Source organism: Equus asinus, chromosome 9, assembly GCF_041296235.1.
Source record: "Equus asinus isolate D_3611 breed Donkey chromosome 9, EquAss-T2T_v2, whole genome shotgun sequence".
NCBI classification, from domain to species: domain Eukaryota; kingdom Metazoa; phylum Chordata; class Mammalia; order Perissodactyla; family Equidae; genus Equus; species Equus asinus.
Genome location: NC_091798.1, coordinates 51772538 through 51795892, shown reverse-complemented (window position 1 = coordinate 51795892; position 23355 = coordinate 51772538). Strand labels below are relative to the sequence as shown.

Here is a 23355-nt window from a genome sequence, read left to right as displayed (position 1 = left end):
GGCTGTGATTTTATACCACAAGTTTCATCTTGCTTGAAGATTTCCAAGCAGAAGTTTTTCCTTCTTGTCCTGCCCTACAAAATCTGTAAAGAATGGACTTGGGAGAAAAGTATTGCCACAAGGAAACTGCCTTTTAACTGGGCACACAACTTTGCAGCCTCTATGCTTCCTTAAGCACAATATGGCTTGATATATAATGCTTCACCTACGAAAATGGGAAACTGAGTTGTAAACACATGGCAGAGTGGTGGAAATCAACTTGAACAATTGTCAAGAAGGAAGAATTTTTTATCTTAAACAAATGCCTAGAAAATGCATAATATCTAATATTTCAGATATTTATTAACAATCTCTAGGTAATTCAGTTGACAAAACTGATATTATTCTTGCAGAAAATATTGTAATATAATAAAAAATCACCAGAACTGAATGATTTTTTTCCTTGAAAAAATTGAGTGGAGGGGACATGAAGTGAAAATAATGTACTGAAGATAATATAAAATGCAACATTAAAATTGTATGAGAGGTAGACAGGAAAGCAATGAGATTTTCTGGTCATAGTAAAAATACAAGAACCTATAATGCATATAAAATATCTACATACATAATAAATACATATAAATGAATATATGTGTACAAAGAAGGAGCTTTGACATCTAATTTCTAAATAAAGAGAGGTCCACATCAGAAAATCATTCTCATTCTATTTGCCCCATCAGATCTTGCTGGCATTTTCTATCTGTAGGATTTATTATTACACATTACCATGTATGCTTGCTCCTTGTTTTCTTAGATACCTTAGGCAAGTTCAAAGAAGTAGTATTATCTACTAATTCTGTAATTCCTTATTTTGGTAACGTTTTCAAAAGTTATCATAAATTTCTTTAGCAATTGGAAACAAAATTAATTTACATTTGCTTTAATTTTTTAAGTATTTGCCATATACTTCTTTCGACAGGAAAATAAATCGTGCCTTTAAATTATAAGAGTAGAGGCTGCTGCAACTCACTAAACATCCTCCCATCCCCATCTAGCAGCAATTACAATGGCTATTTCTAAAATACGTCCTGGATCCAACTGGTCCATCCACTTCTCTTTATATAGACTGCCACCCTCCTAACCCACGCCACGTTTTCTCTACCTAGAGTTGCTTCAATAACTGGTAGCTAGTCTTCCTGCTTTTTCTCCTGTTCCCTTCAAAATATAAATTTGAATACTATATATTTCATATAAATTATTTATGTTTCATGTAAAATATTTTAAAAATTCTTCAGATAGCATCAAATATTGTCTTAACATATAAATCAGCTCTTAACGCTCACCTGTTCAAAAACTTCCGGTGGTTATCTGCTGCATTTAAACTGAATTCTAAACTCCCGTTCTCTGGACCCCCAGGCCCTATAGGACTTGACTCCTGCCTATTCCCCAAGCTTATCTCATTTACCCCCTCGAAGTGCTCTGACAACACTTGCTTCTTTTCTGTTCTGTAGTTTGTCAAGTTCTTTCCCACATAAAGAGCTTTTTAACATGCCTGAAGATAGTTATCACTTACTTTCCATGCCTAGTGCCTTCTCTTCCTAAAGGTCTGGACTTCAACCCTATCGTCTTCATGAGGTCTCGTGACCTCAAAGCAGCTTCTTTCATCCAGCTTTCCCCCATCATGCTACTGCTTCTGCTGCGACTGGATTTCCTGCACAGTCTGTCACAATGCATATTTATCTTGTTTTACTTTTAGTTTGTCTACTTGTATATCGCCAGGAACGTTGAAACGTAAATTCTATAAAGGAGATATTTTATGTATCTTGTTCATTGTTGTATCACAAGCACCTAGCTCAGTATCTGCCATAAATATGCATATAACAAATATTTGCTGAATGAATGAATAAACAATTAAATTTGGTTTATTTCTCTTTCTCCTCAGTTATGTTCTGCCTATACTTAAAACTCTTTAATGATATTAATTTGAATTTGTAATCAAATTTAATTCCTTATCATAGCCTGCAGTTCAGTGTATAATCTACCCATAAACTCTTCTCCAAATTCATCTTTTGTCATTCTCTGTTTTACTCACGGTGTTCAACTGCAACGGTCCTGCTATTCCTGAAACCATATAGTTATCTACTGCTGCATAACAAATTACCCTCCAAAATAGCGGCTTAACAATGAACATGTATCATACCACAGTCTCTGTTGATCAGAAATTTGAGGCAGCTTATCTGTGTGATTCTGGCTTGAGATCTCAAATGATGTGGCAGTTAAGATGCTCACTGGGGTTGCAGTCACTTTGAAGGCTTGACTAGGGCTGGAAGAGCCACGGACACAGTTGGCAGCAGACTCTCAGTTCTCCACTGATTGTTGGAACTGTATGTTCCTTGCCACATGGCCTTCTTCATAGGACTTCTTGAGCAGTATCATGTTATGGCAGCTGGCTTCTCCCAGAGCAAGTGAGGAAAGAGAACCAGACAGACACTACAATGGCTTTTATAGTCTGGCCTCAGTAATCATACTCTATCATTTCCAAAATATCTTGCTGATTACAAAAGTCATTCCTATGCAATATGGGAAGGTACTACCAGGAGGCAGAAATAATCAGGGATCATTTTGGTGGCTGCCTTGCACAGTCTGCCCCTTGTCCCACAATGAACCACACACTCCCTACATGCAAAATATACTCGCCTCCCTCTCACAACCCTTTAAAAGCCCCATTCCAATATAGTCAAGCTCAAAAGCCAGAATTTTGTCATCTAAATAAAGGTCCCAGTGCAGACGAAACTCCTCAGGTGTAATTCCTAAAGTATAGCTCTTCTAGTATAGTTTCTTTCAATCTTAAGATCTATAAACTATAGCAATAAGTTATCTGTCCCCTTGTATGCCCAGCATACAATAGTGGGATAAGCCTAGGATAACTACTCAAAAACAAGGAAAATTGGAGGCACATGGGAGTCATTGAAATTCAGCCAGACTAATATTGGAAGTTCCTTTGTTCAGACCCAGTCTTACTCCTGCCCAGGAATAACCCTGTATGGCTCTTGGTTCTACTCTCTGATCTCTTGGTTCCATCCTCTCATTCATCTTTCCTTTTCTACAAAAGGTAGTCTATGTTTGCATCTGCAAAGTTTCCTTAGCCTGCTTCTAGCCAATAGAATTTTGAAGATCTTCTTTTCATTTTGTATTGTTTCTGTCTCTTTTAGTCCAAGCTGTCGGTGTTTCTGCCGATATAACATTTAAAACTCTATAGGTTACTTGTCAATCATATTGGACTTCAATCCTTTAGGTAAAATTCACATTCAGAAATTTCTTTAAGATAAAGCCTTCTCTACCTTGGCCTTTCCTAGAGACTGCTGAGGGCCAACACCTTAAGCTTTTTAGAAACCCTATTATTGGACCGAAGTTTCTCTGAGATGCCACCTTAGCTCTTCATAGGGTCTTGGCAAGTGATCTTTACTGCCGCTCCCTTGGCTTTATCCTTAGACTATGTCTTCCTGGAAGGGCCTCATATTTCATCTTTGCCTAGAAACCATTTCTTGATTTAAGCATTGTTTGCCACCTGGAGATCCTTGGAATTTTTAAAACCATCAAGTTCTGTCTCTTTTTGTTTAATGATTTTTCCTTTAGGTTATCTCTTACTTGTTTCATTTTACTGTAGCCGGGAAGAAGATGCTCAGAAATCTCCTTAGCTAGATCATTTCATTCACTAACCACATTTTCTACTTTCCACAGGGCTGCAGATAATAGTATTGCTAAACTTTCTACCAGTATACAACAAGGATCCTTTTTCCTTCATTCTGCTTTAAGACCTCAGTATCAGCCTCCTCAAAAGTCATCGTACTTCTGCCTACAGTCTGTTCACAGAATTTTAGGTTTTCTCCTTTCCTCTAAGTCCTTGCATCTTTTCACTGCCTGATTTCAAAGCCATTCCCACATATTTTCAGGTATTTTTTACAGCAGCACTCCACTTCATTACAGACTCTACACTAGTTATCTATTACTGTGACAAATTATCCCAAACTTAATGGTTTAAAACAACAAACACTTATTATCTCCGTTTTTTGTCGTACATGAATTTAGGAGTGACTCAGCTGGTAAGTTGTGGCTTGTGGTCTCTCAGAAAGGTGCCGTCAAGATGCTGGTCTGGGCTGATGTCGTCTGGAGGCTTATCTGGTGCTAGATGATTCATTTCCACTATGGCTAATTCACATGGCTGTTGGCAGGAGGCCTCTGTTCCTCACTGACTCTTGGCAGAGTTCTTTAGTTCCTCACCATATGGCCTTACCCATGCATTTTCTTGAGTGTCCTCACAACATGGCAACAGGTTCCCCAAGAATGAGTGCTCCAGGAGAGCAAGATGGAAGCCCTAATGTCTTTTATGACCTAGCTTCATAAGTCACACACCATTATTTCTGCATTGTTGTTTTGGTTACACAAGTTAGCACTATTTATTTTGGCACGATATTATATAAAGGCATAACTGTCAAGAGGAAGGGATCATTGCAGTCTGGTTAGCACAAGGGTATGGGATTTGCTTTTGCTTCTATGTGAGTCACCTCTTTTTTATATCTTTGCAAGGGTGACATCTAGTTCTTTGAGTCTCTGATCTAATGTCAACTCCTCAAAGCCTTCTCCCTTTCCCACCACATCTTATATTTCCCCATACTTACATTTTCTTTTATATGATGCTATTTCATTTTCTTCATAGCTTTTACTCTTATTTGAAATAATTATTCAAATGTATTTGTTTATTTATTTAATTGTCATTGATTTTTGTTTTCGACTACTGGAATTTAAACTTCCTGATGGCAGGAAACTTGTCTATCTTTTTCATTGCTCTATCATCAGTGCTTAGAGTAAGGCTGATACATACTATTTATCCAATACATATTTATTCAATGAATAAACAACGGTTATTCCACAAGGGTTGTAAATTACTTATGTTTGTCTTTAGAATGGTCTATTTCAAGAAAGGATTTAAGTCGGTCTAGAAAGACTATGGAATTATCCAATATGGAAAGATATACTATTAACCAGGAAGAGATTTTGAGTTACTTGGGGGTGAAATGTTTCATAGTGTTATATAGACCTTCTGTTTTCAATGAAGGACTCTCTGTTTTCAAAGTGGAGCCACATAATTAGGGATTCTTTTAGCCAAGTGAGATTTGAATGGCCCCACCTATTCCTACATGAACACAGGACACATATTAGGGACTAAGGCATGGAGTGCACGAGTTATAAACTAATGTTGAACTCCATGGACATGGTGACATGGACACAACAGAGAGCCAACATTTTTCAGAAGATATTAGAAGGCCACCTGATAGAGTCTCATTTCTTAACGTGAATGTTTAGCAATTAGAAATGCAAAGGAAATCAAAACACTATGAACCACTGCATAGCTATGTAATCAGATCAAGGACCTACTGAAGAGGATCAACAGAATTGAGCAATATAAGTGTGAGAGAATTTCAGAATTGCCTGCTTGTTATTTTCTCACCCTGTATTATGTCAGACAATTTATCAACCTAGAGGTTGAGTTTTCTGTATTGGTTAAGATGTTTAGAATGTGAGTCACAGAAATACAACTAAAACTAGATCAAGCATATACAGACAGTTTTTTACTATCGTAATTTGGAAAGACACCATGGTAGCTCCTCACTTAAAAAACAGCGCTCAGGGGGCTGGCCCCATGGCCTAGTGGTTGGGTTTGCGCGCTCCGCTGCAGGCGACCCAGTGTTTCGTTGGTTCGAGTCCTGGTCCCGGACATGGCACTGATCATTGGGCCATGCTGAGGCAGCGTCCTGCATGCCACAGCTGGAGGGACCCACAGCGAAGTATGTACAGCTATGTACTGGGGGGCTTTGGGGAGAAAAAGAAAAAATAAAAAATCTCTAAAAAAAAAAAAACAGCGCTCAGGAAATAGGGCCTTGGAGATTGTAGCTTGAGACTTCAGGCCAAGTGTTTTTATGCTTATCTGCCTTTCTTCTCTGTTTGATTCTGCTTCTTTTTGAGTAATAGTGTTCTCATTTCCGCCTTATTCAAATCCCACTACTCCTTCTTAGATAATTTTTTCTCAGATTCCCTGTGATTTAGATAATAGGCCAAATGACACCCCCCAACACACACATGCACACACCCCAGGGTGAGTTATAACACTCAACCAACTAAACTGAATCTTAAAATTTGAAACTGACATATGAAACTTCCTTCAATGTCTGTCGAGTATTGGACTTGGAAATCATGAGGTTCCAGAGAGGCCATTTTCAACCTACATTGAGAAAAAGCAGAGAATGTTGGCATACAGTGGAAGAGATGATGAAGAAAGGAATCCTGCTTCTTCTAGCAATGGTGGGTTAACTTGTAGCACACCAACTTTCAATATAAACAATTGCAAAAACTGGACAAAATACAATAGTAATCTGTTTGAAATATTATTGAGCTATCAAAACAGCCAATGCTTCATGGGTCAACACCCCTGGGAGAAGAGAAACGCATTGAGGTAAACATGACATTCCATACTGCCTTTTGCCTCAATCCATTTGCTGATTCATAAGTAGCATTGCCTGACACGTTAATAAATCAAGCAGAAAGAGTTGACTAAGGGATATAAAAGTTGAATATAGCTTCCAGGAGGCTCACAGACTTGGGGAGAAAAATTTAGACATTCAGGGCTACCAAGGCAGCTTAAGTTTGAGGGTCTGATATTTTGAAAAGAAGGGAAGCTCAGAGAAATAAACCTGACAGTCTGTGCTGCCTTCCCCGGAAGCACTTGTCATTCATAAATGAAACAGACTGAAAGTTTGGGGAACCAACCAAAAAACAGTTGCTAAGAGGTTGAAAACCTAAGTATAGTTATCACTACTCTGAGTGTTCTGGGAGATAAAAACAGGAGCTAAGAGCCTACCAAAGTCAAAGACCCCAGTAAAGAGCTCAGCTTTCAGTTAGGACATCTGAACAACTAGATAGAGCAATCCTTAAAAAGGCTAAAATCTGGTCCCAAATCTATTCATGGTAAGACTGGACGAAATTGTCATACTCCTATTCCAACATTCTGCAAGAAGCTAAAGAAAATCCTCTCTTGGAGGAAGGTCACATTTCCAATGCCTCTCAATTTTTCTTAAACTATTCAGCCTTCAAACAAAATTTACAAGGTATATCAAGGGATAGGACCAAGACAAGATGAAAAGCAAACAATGGAAACAGTCAAGTAGATGATCTAGACGTTGGGGTTAACCCACATGGACCTCAATATTGCTGTGACTAACATGCTCAAAAAATAGATAATAAGATGCAGGCTTCATAAGGAATCTGTATAAAAAAATCAAATGAAAACTCTAGATTTGCAAAATGCTATAGTTACTATACTCTTAATTTCATCCTGGATATATACTACTATAATATAATGTAGTTTTATGTTACTTTAACATCTTATTGTAGTTTTAATTTACACTTACCCCCCCCCAGGCTTTTTTTGGTGAGAAAGATTGTTCCTGAGCTAACATCTGTGCCAATCTTCCTCTATTTTATATGTGGGTCACTGCCACAGTATGGCCACCGAGAAGTGGTGTAGGTCCATGCCCCAGAACTGCACCTGGGCCGCCGGAGGGGAGCACCCTGAACTTAACCACTAGGCCATAGGGCCAGCCCCAGAAGTTCACCTTTGGGGAGGAGAGAACTAATGAGTGGAAGCAAAACGGGGGCTTCTGGCTATGGATACTGTTGTAGTTATCAATTGGGGTGATGATTTCACTGGTGAGTTCATTTTGTGAAAATTCATTAAACTGTACGCTTATGATTTTTACACATTAAGAAAACAATTTATTTAGAGGGGGAAAAGAAGTGAAGAGAGAAGCAAAGATACAAGCCCTTGCAAGCCCCAAATGAGGTCCAGAGGGGATCCTTGGCTCCTGGAGGCTCTCCTGTTCCTGCTTTGGTTTCTCTGAAGCCTAGTTGTTTTCTCTATCTTTGGTTTTGTGAGATGCCTTCCTAACAATTTCCCTCCCCTCCACCCACTTTTTGTTTGGTAAGTTATCTACTGTGTATTTCCTTAACTTGGGACTTTTTGAAGGAAAAAAATTTTAAAAAAATTGGCTGAGAATAACCTGAACCCACACACTATTGAAATAGAGCTATGTATTTTTAATTCTATTTAGTTACAAGAAGCTACAAACTCTTTCAGCAAGATTCTGACATACTATCCCTGAATAACACAATTTGTAAGAAATTTTAATGGAAACAAGCATCAAAACGAAGTTTTTATATAGCAATTTAATTGCTTTCTAAGGGCAGATTAACTGAAGTAAATTTAACTAAAAATTAATACATGATCTGAGCTCTTTTATTCAGAGAATGTTTGAATTAATTCAAAATAAGCAAATTCTCCATTGCCCAACCTCTAGAAAGAACCTCTGGAAATTCAGTTCCAAAATAAAACAATCATGCTGGTCAGAAAACAGGCAAATTAGGTAAAGTGGCTAGACTGATGTGTTTGTGATGCAAGGTGATTAGCAACGACATTTGAATAGTCCATCATTCCTGAGGATTTTTAGAATCAAACGATCAACTACATTTGACTGTGTTTGTCCAAGATATCTATTTGAAATAATTCAATTCCAATGAAGCTTTCAATGGATCAAATTTATCTAGGAGCATCATAACTTATATGGCTTTGGTGTAGGCTACTTTGTTGGAAACCCCAGGTGTTTTGTCTGGACTAGATAATTATAGCAACGATCTAACTCCAGCAAGAAACAAAGGCATGTGGAAACACTGCTACCTTGAAACTCTTGAACGTCAGGTCTTTAACTTTGTAAAGGGATTTGACTGCTGAGTTGTAAGAGGCTTACTGCAGCTTGTTATTAATTTAACACTTCAAATTTAACATTTCAAAGCATCTATTCACGAGATTCTATTTAACTGAACATTAATGTGCAAATGTTTAAGGCACTTTCACATAAAATAACTCTATCAATCCTCAAAAATTGGTACAAAAAAAGAAGAATGGATATTATGCTTATTTTTTCAGCTAAAAGTTGGGGTATTTTCTCTAAGGACATGGTGTTTGTAATGGGCAGAACCAGGACTAGACCACAGGTTTCTTCCCTGCTAATAAAGTGTTTTGTTCAGTCCATAATATTGATAGAATTAGCAAGATATTGCACAAAGCAATTTATATCCAGTCTCTTTATAAGAATGAACCTTTCTCTATGTAACCACATCTGTTATCATCATTAAAAAAAACACAACAAAATATATCCTAATACAAATGTGCGAAAATTATTTATTCATATTAACTTCATTGTTAGAATTTATAACCTTATGTCAATAAGTAACTTACATCATGTATCTTTCCATCCAGAAATAGAGCAATTTAATATTTTCTATATCAATGGCAAACAGATTTTTTTGTTTATGTGTTTTATTTTGGTCCCAACTGTGAAATTTCTGTGTGTACCAAATGAAAGGACTCTAGGTTACCCTTACACTAAGGTTCATGGGGTGAGGAATATTAGAAAGTGAGATATTGGTCATTTTCTTCTGCTATGCAAACCGCTAGATCTCTGTACTACACTCCTACTTTCAACTGTTAGTGTGTCATTGACCTTACCAGGTCAATCTCTGAGTTTCACCCCTCCGTGTGTCTCACTGAGCACTTCCTTTCTTCCCTGGTCTACATTGCACCAGGCACACAAGGACAGAGGACAGGGAAAAAGATGTTAACAATTTCAATAATAAATTAAAACTCTTTAATGCAAGGAGCTCAATTTTGAAACAAATATTTTGCTAAACCTTTTCATCAGTTGGATTTCCAACATCCTCCAAGAAACCTTTCCCAACATTAATATTTTTACACTCTCTTGGCTAAACTTGGTCTACCTTATATTTTCATTATTTATATCTGTCCCATCTCATTCACTTGATGGTGCTGCGCCTGGCAGTAGGGTTTGTTTCTGCTAGTTTTTATCTCTAGCAGAATACCTAAGAGAGAAGCTTGAAGGAAGCCCCATCTTTAAGCCTTTGCTGAAGACATGATGAGTTATATTTTGCCCTCTCCAGACTTTTGTCTGCCATCATGGCTCACTTTTTCTCAGCTCCTTTTCAGGCATTTGGCTCACTATTTCTTATTAGTCAATTAGAGTGGCTTGAACTCTTACTATTTAATTCTTCCCAACCAAAGCGTTTTATTCTGGGAATTGGGGGTGGGGTTGGGGGTAGATGCTGGCAAGACAGAAATCACTCATCCAGAAAATTTCAAAGGCTTGGCACTCACGGGAAATTTAACTATGCCATATCCAAGTGGATTTTTTAACCTTCTAAAATGTGTTTCTCCTTTTCCTTATCACAAAAGCCAGTGTAAACTACTTAATTCCGCAATTACAGGATGAAGAACTGAAGACAGCATAGCCTTAGGCAAGAAGTGAGCATCCTCGCACTGTATCCTCATTAGTGAGGATAAATGTGCCATCTCTGGGCAACTCATTATGTATCCTTTATTTGTGTATTAATTAAAAAGAAAGCTGGGTGGTAGCATGAATCTATATGACAGAAAACCATACAACTCTCTAACATCAAAAAAATAGTGTTAAAAAAGCAGTTTTAGGGTCTAATTAAAAAGGCCTACATTTTAGTACTACACTACACCGCACATATGTTCGCCACTCTCAGTCTCCCATGCTGCCTCGGAAACACGCTTTTTCCTTCCAGGAACATTACTGCTGTTGAAACACTGGCTTTCGGATGGGAATTGGAGAGCAGAGGGAGGAAGGGAGGATTTTCAAGAAGAGGAGGGATTTCCACTGTTTCCAGGAAACTACTAAAATGTGTACGTATCTGTGTGTTTTCTGAGCATTTCTCACACGTTTTCAAGACTCTGGCTCCCACCTCTGATATTTTTTTCCTCCATTGTCTGCCTAGCCTGCTCATTGCTAATGTAAACAGATGGAATTCCCAAATGCGAGGGAACAGGATTCGACAGGGACTCCACAAAAAAATAGAGGACTTCTTTGCACATGGGAGATAAAAGTCTTCCTAAACTCAGTTCAGAAAGTGAAGGCAGAGCTTCTGACTCTGATTTCTCTTTTTTTTTCCAAATGATGGACACTGACTCAAACGTAAAACTTGACAATGTTTCGTTCTTATGATGTTGCATAAAAAATTGATTGACTTTTATGCTTAAAGGAGACTTTGAGATTTTCTTCAGGATAATTAGAAGTAGGCTGAAAGACAGTGAAATAGTAGATATCGAAGTTACATTGAGATGGACAGGAAAACATCCAGAATATCGGCTGTTGCCCACTGACTCTCCTTGTTGGCTTTCAGCTTCCCATCATGAATTTAAAAAGGGGTTTATTTTTGTGTGGTGGATAGCTGGGCTTTTCAATACTCCCGATTTGAGAGACAAAGAACAAAGTGGGCTCACTTCCTCCAAGTTTTACAAGAGAAATATTTTGAAATAGGATAAAGTGTGAAATATTAAGCCCTTATTCTTCCCAGACTCGTTACTTACTTTCATCAGCATAGGCAATTTTGATTGTGTCAGGATATGAACCATTTTGGCAAATGGGAGCTAAGTGCTTTTTAGGTTTAAATATTTAAATAAGTGAATGGAAATCAGGAAGGAAGCATATTTTCCAAGTGGATAAGATCATTTCTAAAAGAAAATGTTGAGTTACAAAGAGCTACAGCTCAATCTGTACAACTTAAGCATTTTCAAATTTATGGTGTCTTTTGAGCCAAATTATTTTGTTTTAATGTGAAACTTGTATAGGTAACTAAAAACTTAGTGAAAAAAATGGTGGTTTGCATCCATGACTTCATATTTAGGAATGGAATGGTCCACTTCCACAATACTGATTCTGTTTACCCTGGAATAGAAGTAAAACTGGCATTGCCAGCCATTGTTGAGGTCCAAAATTTCTGAGAATCAGCTTAGCTTTCACTCTATACAGGCCTTGAGATTTTAGCCAATAGGAAAGGCATTTATAATTATGTGTTGCAATTGTTGAAGGCCATTCTTCATGACATTTAATCTATATTCCTGGTCTATTCTGTACAATACTTCTTTTAGCCCAGTTATACATGAATCAGCAAATGCAGATAATTTAGGAGCTAGGATATTAAGTTCAAAAATAAATATAAGGCTTGAAAGAAAGAGATTTTCTCCCCCCACAAAATTATAGCGATTGGTGATCCTTAGCCATACTCAGCTCCACCTCTTGTACCCATGCCCCCCTCACTTCTGCCTAAGCTGTTTTAATTTGATCTTTCTTGGACATGCTGCTTGAAAGATGAAGCCCACTGGTGATAGAAATAATCAAGACAAAAGAGAGAGAGCAAACCAGGAGCCAGAGTGGGCTCTTATTGTCCCTGCACCTGTGCGAAGAAACGAAATGTGGCTCAAAGTGCACTATTAATCCTTCATATTTTCCTTTCTTTAAAACCTGCCTTCGTTCCCTTTCTGGAATTTCTTTGTAATAAAAGCACCCCTGTCTTCTCTGGTACTGTTTTTAGATAAACTGTTTTTAATCATAGTTATCAAAGAAAATTTCCCCCCAGAGAAATGATTTGCTGAACTTGAGCAGTCACACTGGGTCCATTTGAATGGAGTCTTCTTTTGATTTAAAAGATCACTATTCTTCAAAAAATATTAAAATTACTTGCTATAGACTGCATGTTAAAAAATAAAAGTTAATCAATAACATGACCCTCTTCATTTCAAAGGAAGGCCTTGCAATTTTGGAAAAAGAACTCTTGGTAAGAAGTAAAACATTGCCAAACCAAAAAGCATGAGAATAACTATTGTCATTTTACCATTTATCTTCACTCCTAAAGACTCTGAAGCAACAGGCAGGCCTGATTTGCTGTTGTATCTATTACCGCATAATTATGGGGAAGGACTAAACTCAGCCACACAGTCTGTTCTTTTCCTACGTAAGCTGTTTTATTGCCATCATAATCACTGATAGTGACCCTCTCTCCCATCTGTTGATTTTTTTCCTTTGCTGAAACAGTGCTTAGGTTTCAAAAATACTGATCTCAAAATCATTAACCTAGAAAGAACCTGGCCTTCATCCATCCCATTTATGCGATGTTAAAGCAGTCTCAAGGGTTTGGTAAAATAAACTAACAGGCTGTAGAGGAGAGGAACACACCATCTGGCCAAGCCGGTGAGGCTGAGAATATATAGTCTAGGTAATTGCTGTAGGTGAATCTATTACAACACATGGAAATGACAGAAAGTTTGGGTGTTTTTTCTTTACCCTGTGAATCTTCTTACAGTCTGAATGATGGAATAATCATTGGGAAGAAGAGGAATTCAGGGCTAATATAAAGAAATGAGATGTGCATGATGGGACCAGTGATAAGACGTCAGTGGTTTACCAGTCCTATAGACATCTACTGTTCAGTGAAGAAGGAACTTCTCTTGGTTTATAGAAGAGGCTTGTCGAAAGGACTGTGTGTAAATACATTTTCATCTACTGAATCATTCAGTCTACTAAGGAATCCAGGAATGTAAAAGGAAGCTTATGTTGAAATCTATTTATGCCCATTAATTTATATTTTGTGAGAATGGATAGCTTACTCTCTCTGTCTCGGATTTCATCAAGAAAGAACTTGCCTTGACTGAGACCTAGGTTCTATCAGTTAAGAAATACTTCTTGAGGCAAAACAGCTTATAAATGGACACTTTATTTCCATCTTTCAGAATTCGTACTGTCTCCATTTTCTCAACTCCCAGCTACTTACCAACCCACTCTGACGGGTTCTGCCCCTGTCATTCTACTACAACAATTGCTTCCTATTTGCCAAATAGAAATTCACACAATTTCACATCGTATTATTTAACGTCTCGGACCATCCAGTTTACTGGTCTCCTCTCCTTCTCATTACATCATTTTATCCTTGCTTGCAGGGCACCACACCCTCCCACTCCTCTCTGCCAGCTTTGTCAGATCTCTTCCTCCTTCTATCCCCTAAATATCTATGTTCACAGGACTCAGCTTATGGGCCCTCTCCCCACTCTTGCTAGGGAATCATCTTTTCTCATGATGTTGAAAATATCTCTATGCAAAGTTGAAGAGGTTAAATAAAAGCCCGGTAATTCTGAATTTAAATAGAAAATATCAGTATGAACGTGCAATGTGTCTCCTAGCTGTATCCACAGTGACCAATCCAGTAACAGTGAATACCCAGATTGTGTTCCCTAAATGCCGTTTTAAACTAAAGGGACTAAGGTTCCTAAAAGAAATGGTTGATTCCAGGTATAAGGCAGGATATGTGTCCAAATTGCCCAGAAACCAAATTAAAGAGGCTTTTCATAACATTAAATGAAAAATGGATCTAGGCAATGATCACCAGTGGCTGCTAACATCAGAAAAAGCAAGACAACCAGAAATTTTATACTACCACCTCTGAAACATCCTTGACCAAAAAAAAAAGTCTTATTCTTCACCCTTTGTGAGCACAGTGTCAATTTCCTTCATTGTACTTATCTCTATTTATAATTTTGTATTATTTGTCTATATTTTTAATTACCTATTTCCCTCACTAGACTATGAGATTTCTAAGAGAATCCAATATCAATTTAGTATATCAGTGCTGATGATTGCCTAGTATATAGTAGGCACTCAATAAATATATATATTATTTTGAATTGAAAGAGGGATGAATCCCATTACAAATTTAACTTGATGCTTGTTGCAAGTTTCAGAAAGCAGACCATTTGGAAATGTAAATATTTAAGTATTAATGTCCAATTTAAATGTGATGAGCATTTTAAAGGAAAATCTAATTGGTACATGAAATTATCTAAGTCTAACACTCACAGCAACTCACATTTTAATTTAATGATTGAGTTTAGGTATATTCAGATTGAAATTGAAATCGTATTTCCCATGTTCAGCTTAAAACTCTTGTCCCCACCTCAAGGAAATCTTTATTAGAGAAGAGAAACTAAATGAGTTATTTGAAGCTTAAAAATTTGCTATGTTTCAAATCTTGTGTAAAAATGCCACAGGATAAATGGAAAATGTTTATTTCCTCACCTTAAGTCATTTAGCTCTGTGCTCTAAGTGTAGTTTCGTCTATATTCTGAAATAGCATTTATACATATTCACCATAAGAAGCATGGTTCTGAGAATATGAATTCAGTAGAAAGCAGCATATGCGGTAATAGAATTGCTGTCTTAACGATGCTTACTTCAGTTCCTCCCGTGGTATAAAGCTGTAAGCAGGGAAGAGCCTCTCAGAGGCATGGGAACTTCCCAGCACAGGTCCTGTGAAGTAGTGATGCATATCATCAGCAAGAATTGGTGAGCTGATAGGTAGAATTTAGGGAGAATCTTGGAGCAACTCTATCTCAGACATTTGCCTTGGTGGGGGTGTGGAAAAACAAGAGACAACAATAGTTAATCTGTAGAGTTTAAGCTCCAATTGTAATGCTTATATTCACAGCACAATTAATAAGGAAGGAAAATACATTTTTCTTTCTCTTTTTAAAGCCATAACACTTTGTTTTAGGCCAGTGATTTTTAACCTCTGACACACATTAGAGTTACCCAAGCAGTTTCCGGATTCCCAATGCGCAGACCACATTCCAGAACTACTGCATCAGGTTCTCTGGAAGTGGGACCCAGGGTTCAGAATGTTTTAAAACCACCAGCTGATTCCAATATGCAGCCAGGATACACTATTCCAGGGTCTTCTTAGATATAGCAGGGCATAAGAAAGATGATTATAAAATGCACACAAAGTTATATATTGGTAATATATTGATATAGGCAGATGCACAATTATATTAGCTGATTCTTTGGTTATAATGCACCAAAAGTCCTCAAGATTTCTGAAAGAGTTGATTCCTATTTCCCTCAACATACTTCTCCAACAAATAGGAGAAAAGTAGACAAGTTGTACTGAAAGGTTTTAAACATGCATGAGTCCTTACGTTCCCAAACGTAAATATCCAAGCATATAGATGTATGGATACATAAACCCAGTGTCTCTCTCCAGGCAATAGGGAAAACTTCCTGCTTTGAAGCTTCTTTCTCTCCCCCTTCCCTGCGGCTTCTGGATTTCTTGGACCCAGCCCCACAGCCAATGTGGGGATAGGAGAGGGAGGCTGCGCTTTGGAGTCCACTGTGTAGCAAGAGAAGGAAGAGGGAGAACCAGCCTGTGGTTTAACTTCATGCAGTGTGATTTCAGGACAATGAGAACTCCCCACCCTGGCAGGACTCATTCCCTTTAGTCTCTCTATGTCTTTGGTCTGATTTGTGCCAGATCTGAAGAAAAAGAGAGTGGGGAGGGTAAAAACTCAGGCCACTACATTTCTATGTGTAATTATATGTTTAATTTCTGCCCATTTCACTAGTTTGTCAGTTTGGGAAAGGAAAGACTGTATCTGTTTGGTTCATTACTGTACCTGTGGAATATGAGAGAGATCGGCAGATATCAGGTCCTCAATAAACAATTGCTGAATGAGTGAATGAAGGAAAAATGGCGAATGGATGAATTTCACTTAAGAAAAGGATGCACCCTATGAAGACTACCAGTAAACTATGTAATAATTCAGGCAAAAAACATGCTGTTTGATCTGTGCATTGACACGGAAACTGCATTTTCCAACTCTCTTGATGTATGCCATCACTTTGATGATCTTTTTATACAAATCTAATTTTGATTATAATTTCGGTACATATTTAAAATATTTGGTTCATTTTTGTTCCTGATAAAATAAATGTGTCTCAGCTTCTCTATTTTTATTCTACTATGAATGAAAAAAATATGTTTTCTGATTCGTGTGATTGTTTTCTGCTATCTTCTTTTATCCAAAATTGTATTACACGCTCCTTTGGTCTTCTAGCCACACATTTTACTTTTAAACATTGTTGTGCAATTGAATTAGATTAAGAAACTAAGGTTAGGGGCCAGCCTCATGGCCGAGTGGTTAAGTTCACGTGCTCCACATCAGTGGCCCAGGGTTTCACGGGTTTGGATCCTGGGCATGCACATGGCACCACTCATCAGGTCACGCTGAAGCAGCATCCCACACAGCACAACTAGAATATAGAACTATGTACTGGGGGGCTTTGAGGAGAAGGAAAAAAAGAGGAAGATTGGCAACAGATGTTGGCTCAGGGCCAATCATTAAAAAATAAATACATAAATAAATAAAAACCTTGGAGAAGGCCATTCTTAAAAAAAAAAAAAACAGAAACTAAGGTTAAATACATTATGACACATTAAATGAGCGAATATGCAATAGCCACTAATTTTGTTAATTATGGCTATATAATGACAGAAAGATGTTCATTATCTAGAGTTAAATGAGAAAAGAAAATGAAAGAGCAGCAATACAGAGTATGATGCTATTTCTATAAACATATCTTTATAGAAAAATATGTGACAATAAAAATATACACCCAAATTCTAAAAGTAAGATCATTTTAAAATTTTCATTATTTTATTACCATTATCTATAAGGATTCTATATTACTTTTTAATAATAAAGAGAAAAAATTACTATTTTTAAATGTATTGCAGATATTATGCTCATTCCATTATGCTATAAGAAATAGAGCCCCATGGTCATTTGAAATAAGCAAATAATATACCTCTATGACATAAGGCAGTTAAAATATTAGATAAAATGAGATTCTGAAAATAACTATATTGAAAGCAAAGCCTGCTCTACAATCCATTAGACAATACTGAATTATTTGTCCACTGGAAACTCAGAAAAAAATATCAAAAAAAAAGAAAGAAAAAAGAATACATTTACCAAGATATGAGCAGATTTTCTCCACAGACATTCCTGGATGCAAATAATGAGGTAGCTTCTCATAGATGAAGTAGATTGAAGCACTGTTGACTTCTAAGAAGATAAAAAACTAACAAGGCTAGAAAGCGACCAAATCTCTGCTGCTGGAAATGTTTTCACACACACACAAAATTGATCAAAAAACCTCGAATATTCTATAGGAGAAATGGGAAGAACATGAAGGAATCCAGGCTTTCTGCCAGCATTTCCTGGAGGGGAGGGATACCTCTTAAAATATTCATGAACTATTTTTTATCCAATCAATTGGAAGAAATTACAATAAATGTTTTAGAACAGGAATTCTTTCAAAATGAACCTTTACTCCACAGTATGAGGATTGTCACTTTGCAACATATTTTCCAAAGACAACACACACTCTGATTTTCTGGGTCTGGTTACTGCCACCATGTTTTCCCGCTTAAGCAGACCACAAGCCACCTACCATGCTATCATCTGGCACAACCACAACCACTGAGTTGCAGTAATTCTTTGTACCTGACCTCCTGGGAATCATAAATTTTGTTAACAGTCCCACACCTGATCCATAAAGAAGAACAAAGCCCTTGACACACCTCCTTGGAAAAATGACCACCCCTGATAATGGCACTTTTCCTTTAAAACAGCACTTGCCACAATTATAACTTTACATAACTGTGTGTAGTTATTGAAGTCATGTCTATCTCTCCCTCCAGACTGTAAACTCCTTGAAGGTAAGTGCTGTGCCTGATTTTGCTTACTATTATACACAAGTGTCTTGTACAATGCTTAATCTGCAGTAGTCATTCAATGAGCATTTATTGAAGAGGTGAATGAATGAGTCATTCTGAATGAAGAAAGGGGACATTGTGGTTCTGCAAGGAATGATGCCAGAGTAAATTACATTTACCATATTTGTAACTGTCATGAAGGAGGGAATAGCCAGAGAAACTGTCACATTTTTGATAGAACCATCTGGGTGGTGAATCATTTTATCACATAAGACAAATTATGAGAAAATCTGCCAAGGTCAGGAGAGGGGTCTAATAAAAGGCATTGAAGTGGGCATGGATGAGGAAAGGCATCTATGGAGAAAAGTCCTAAATTTTATAAATGAGATAATGAGCTACAAGTTATCAATTAAACCTAGTGAAGAGACTATTAAGAACTATTTCATAAAGATATTAGAGCAAATATGACATGATCACTAATCAGTTCAAAGGATGCTAGACTAATTGGTAAATTTTGCTTCATTAAAATTAAGAGCTTCTGTTTAAAAAAAGACACCCTTAGCAAAGTGAAAAGTCAATATACAAAATGGGAAAATATATTGCAGTACATGTAATTGACAAAGAACTCATATCTAGAACACATAAATAATTCCTACAAATCAATAAGAAAAAGGCAGAAAATGAAATTAAAAAGTGACCAAGGGACCCAAAAAAGCAGTTCACACACACACACACACACACACACATATACAGACGAAAAGATCTCCCTGTGGTCAATAAACGTTAGCTATCTGGGGAATGATCCATTAGAATGGACGCAGTTTAAGACTGACAATGCCAAGTGCCGGCAAGGATGTGAAGCAATTGGCATTCTCATAGAGATTTTTTGAATCTTATCTGAATTTATCCATATCCCATGACTCTAATCCAAGGTATATACCCAACAAAAAGTAGTACATATGTACAATGAAAAAGACATACAATAATCTTCATAGTAGCATTATTTATACTACTCCTGAACTAAGAACAATCTAAATGTTCATCAACAGAATGGATATATAAATTATGCTATAGTCATACAATGGGATACTATGCAGTCATAAAAAGGAAGAAGTTTCTGCTACATGTAACAATATGGAGGAATTTCACAAACATAACGTAAAGCAAAGAATTTAGGCACAAAAAGCATGTACTAAATGACTCCACGTATACAAAGCTAAGAAACAGTTGGAACTAATCTCTATTAGAAATCAGGATAGTTGTTACTTGTATGAGGGTAGTGCTTGGAGAGAGGTGTAATGAGGAGCTTCTGGGATGACATTGGTGTTCTTTTTCTTTATCTGGGTGGTGGTTACATAAGGATGTTCATTTTATGAAAATCTATTGATCTGCATATTCGATTCTGCAGCTTTCTTTGAGTTCAGTATAGTTCACTTAAAAGTTTACTATTAGAAAATAAAATGCTGGACTCTACCAAGGATGCCATAAAGTAGTATTTCTCCAAGTAGGTTCCACTGATATGCTTCAAGAAAAAAGTATAGACAAACACGTTGGGAAAATCATCTTACTAAATCTCCCATTCAGACCAGCTTTTTGACACCCATTTGATCACAGATCCTTAATAACAACTATTCACATTCCTCAGAGTTATTATTCTTTGGACTACTTTTGGAAAATATGGCTATAAAAACACCAGAATAGGCAAGGCTCCTATATGAACAGGTAGGCTAAGAGCTAGGGCCAGAGACATCACTGCAAACTAGCAACCAGCAGGGAGCAGTCAGCTGAGCAAGTACAAATACCAAAATTCAAACTATGAGGAGACAGTGCATTTTATTGGGTGTGAGTGCAAGCAGCTCAAGCAGCAGAGAACTATAAAACAAGCAAAAACTTCACTTCGAAATGCTCTCAAACTTCACTTCGTTTGAAAAGCTCTTTGGATCTTTAGGCAAGGCTAAAGGCTATGTCCAATTGATGAAGGGACAAGGACTTCATGGTCCAGAGCATTTCTACCAACAGGAAACTTACACCCTGAAGCAGTCCCCCATCTTTGTGCCTCGTTTGTCCTTAGTTTCCCTAAATTAGAACCCTAAAGACATAATGAACCAGGACCTGCAAATAAAGGTAACAAAATGGCACTTATTCTTTACTTTTTTCTCTTTTTAAAAAAGTTTCACTGAGGTCACATTGGTTTATAATATTATGTACATTTCAGGTGTACATCATTATATTTCGCCTTCTGTATAGACTGCATTGTAGTTATGGAATGCCTACTATGTGCTCTGGTGAACAAGAAGGCTTGGTTCCTTATCTTCAGAGAGTTTGCAGCAATAATGAGCACTAACAAAATAATTGAAAATACATATTGGCAAAGATAAGTACTGGATGCTGTGGGAGCTGATGGGGTTCAGGACATGTTACCCTAAAATATGGCATCTTGGGATATTGAATATTTTAAGCCAAAGGAGTTTGAGAAGATATTAGAAGCAGGAAGGTCACTCTGACGTCCTCTGCACCCACCTCACCCTTTTTCCCTGAAGCAGGTCACAAACTCCTCATGAAAGGTGGCCAACCTACACCCAGAGGAAAGGACCATTCTCATCTCATCTCCAGAGACAAAGGAACACAAAGAAGAATCCTAACAAACAGGCCGTGCTAAGTTTCCCTCCATTTACTACAATTACCTCCTGCTCCTTAACCCATCACGTTCCTCCAGGACTGTCCACTCTTCGCCAAACCTAGCATAAAGATACACGGGTCTGTTTCTTTGGGTCTCCACTTCCTTATAAAGGCTCCCGTGTCAAGTAAAACTTATAGCAAATAAATTTGTAGGCTTTCTCCTGTACATCTGTCTTTGTTAGTTTACTTTTCAGATCCAGCATGGGACCCTAAGAGGGTTGAGGAAAACTTTCTCCTGCCTTACAGAGCCTAAAGTAGTTACCAACATTCATTCCATTGTCCTAACAAAAGTTTTCCAAATACAACAGAAATGTACAAGTTTCACAGAAGAACAACACGTTATACAATAAAAGAAGAGCTACGTTTTTAGGACCTTAGGAATACATTTCCATATGATTAGCGTGTTCAGCATTTTTACAGCTAGGCCTCTCAGCTCCAAAGGATTTCACTTTCAGTATGCAAATTCATATTTTTATTTATAAGAATTTTGGGGTCAAAAGCCCAAAAAGTTTGCATTAAATTGTGGAAAATGTGAGCAGTGTGTATGGGTATCCTTAATCTAGGATAACAATGGCTGTGTGGCCTCTCTCAGGCCAGAAGCAGCGCCCATGACAGGGGCTTTGTTACTGTGGTGTCATGGGCTTAATTTTGGGATACACCCTGAAGTAAGGAGCCACCGAAAAAGGTCTCAGCTGGTGCATAATGGGTTTTGGGGATCCGTGGAACGTGAGTCCAGATACTCCAGTTTCTGATTCCCAGCAAGAGTCAAATAGACCTTCTCCTGGGCTGGCTGCCCTGGTCTCCGCCTCTTTGCTTTTGGACCCTGAATTTGTTGCTGAGAATTTTGCTCTCCATCTCATAATATTCACTCCCTTGTTGCTTCTGTTTGCTCCTGTTTTGCGCTTACTACTTTCTATCTGCCTCTCATTTTCTATGCCACTCTATTATCAACCCTTCCTTTCCTGTGTTTCACATTCGAACATTCCACAAGAGGCCTGGATTAAGTCAGTTCTTTACTCTCCAGAAGAGTATTCATCTATTAACCAACTCCTCCAGCCAGGCCACATCTCAAATGTCAATTCAGCCCAAACATGAGCAGGGGGACAGTGGCCCAAGGACAAAGCATGGTGACAGCTGCTCAAAGAACCAGTAGTATTAGGCTCTGCATTCAGAAGGGGACAGTGACTTGGCAAGCAGTCAGAGCCAGGAAGTCTGTCCAGAAAAATGTCACTGTTTACCAATTATATAAAAGAAGCCCAATTTCTGGACCACGGCTACTTGTCTCAAGAAATTCGAGTCAGGATGGAACAGGGCAGGACTGCAGATGAAATGTGGCAAATAAGCCTGTGTGACCTCTTTAGAGTGACTTTATTGGTCACATTGGGGAAAATGAGACTGCTGATCAAAGAATAAAACTTACAGTTCTGTAGATTAAAAGGTTAAATGTATTAAACCTATTAGATAAATCTATTAAATCTGTAGGTAGCATCTATGCTAAGAGATAAGATAGCAATCTATTAAAAAGTCACAAAAGGTGGTAAGTAAGTAGAGACAAGGACTATGATTAGGAATAACTCTTGGACACAACAGTTTAGGTAAATGTCAATGTCTCCCTCTGCAGTGAATAGTAGACAAACATGGAATTCTTGGAATTAGCAAAGTTTGTACACATAAGTAAATTAAAAGGAGAGTATACAATGAATTTCTAGGTTAGCTAGAGGAATTAAGATAAGAGCTAGAATCATCCTCATCTGTTCACGAAGTTTTACTTATAAAAACAACTCATTTGTTAGTTGTAGTGGACTGAGAAGTAGATGAATGAAAATTATAAAAACTCTCCCATTCTCCATCCTGGGCCCCAAGACAGGATAAGCTCGTTGTCCTGGAGTTCTTCACGGTAGAAGTGGCTGGTATTAGATTCGATGTTTGTGAACTCTGTTAGGCCCTAGTTTCTCCAGTGCTGGGCTCATGTCACTAGTTGCTTGCTTGTAACAAGAGAAGACAAAAGACCCTGCCCCAGGCCTCAAATGTAATCCAAGCAAACATGATGGACTCTTCTGTGGTGCCATGACTTACCTAGGACCCAGGGTTCTTAAAGTGGCCACTGCTTGCTCCTTTCCATTGAACAGATCTTCATCAGTCCCTTCCCCTAGGATTTCATAT

At 37.7% G+C, this 23355-nt stretch overlaps 1 long non-coding RNA gene across 11 annotated transcripts in view; it reads right to left on the bottom strand.

The window, feature by feature from the left end:
* Nucleotides 1–23355, bottom strand: part of LOC123290211 (uncharacterized) — a 43489-nt gene that overhangs the window by 6313 nt on the left and 13821 nt on the right. For 6 of the 11 annotated variants that reach the window (XR_011505866.1, XR_011505871.1, XR_006534581.2 and 3 more), the window contains one exon: nucleotides 1–23355. This exon is cut by the window's left edge and continues 6313 nt beyond it. This is a non-coding gene — a long non-coding RNA (uncharacterized lncRNA). The other 5 variants (XR_011505867.1, XR_011505868.1, XR_011505864.1 and 2 more) reach the window with 5 other exon arrangements.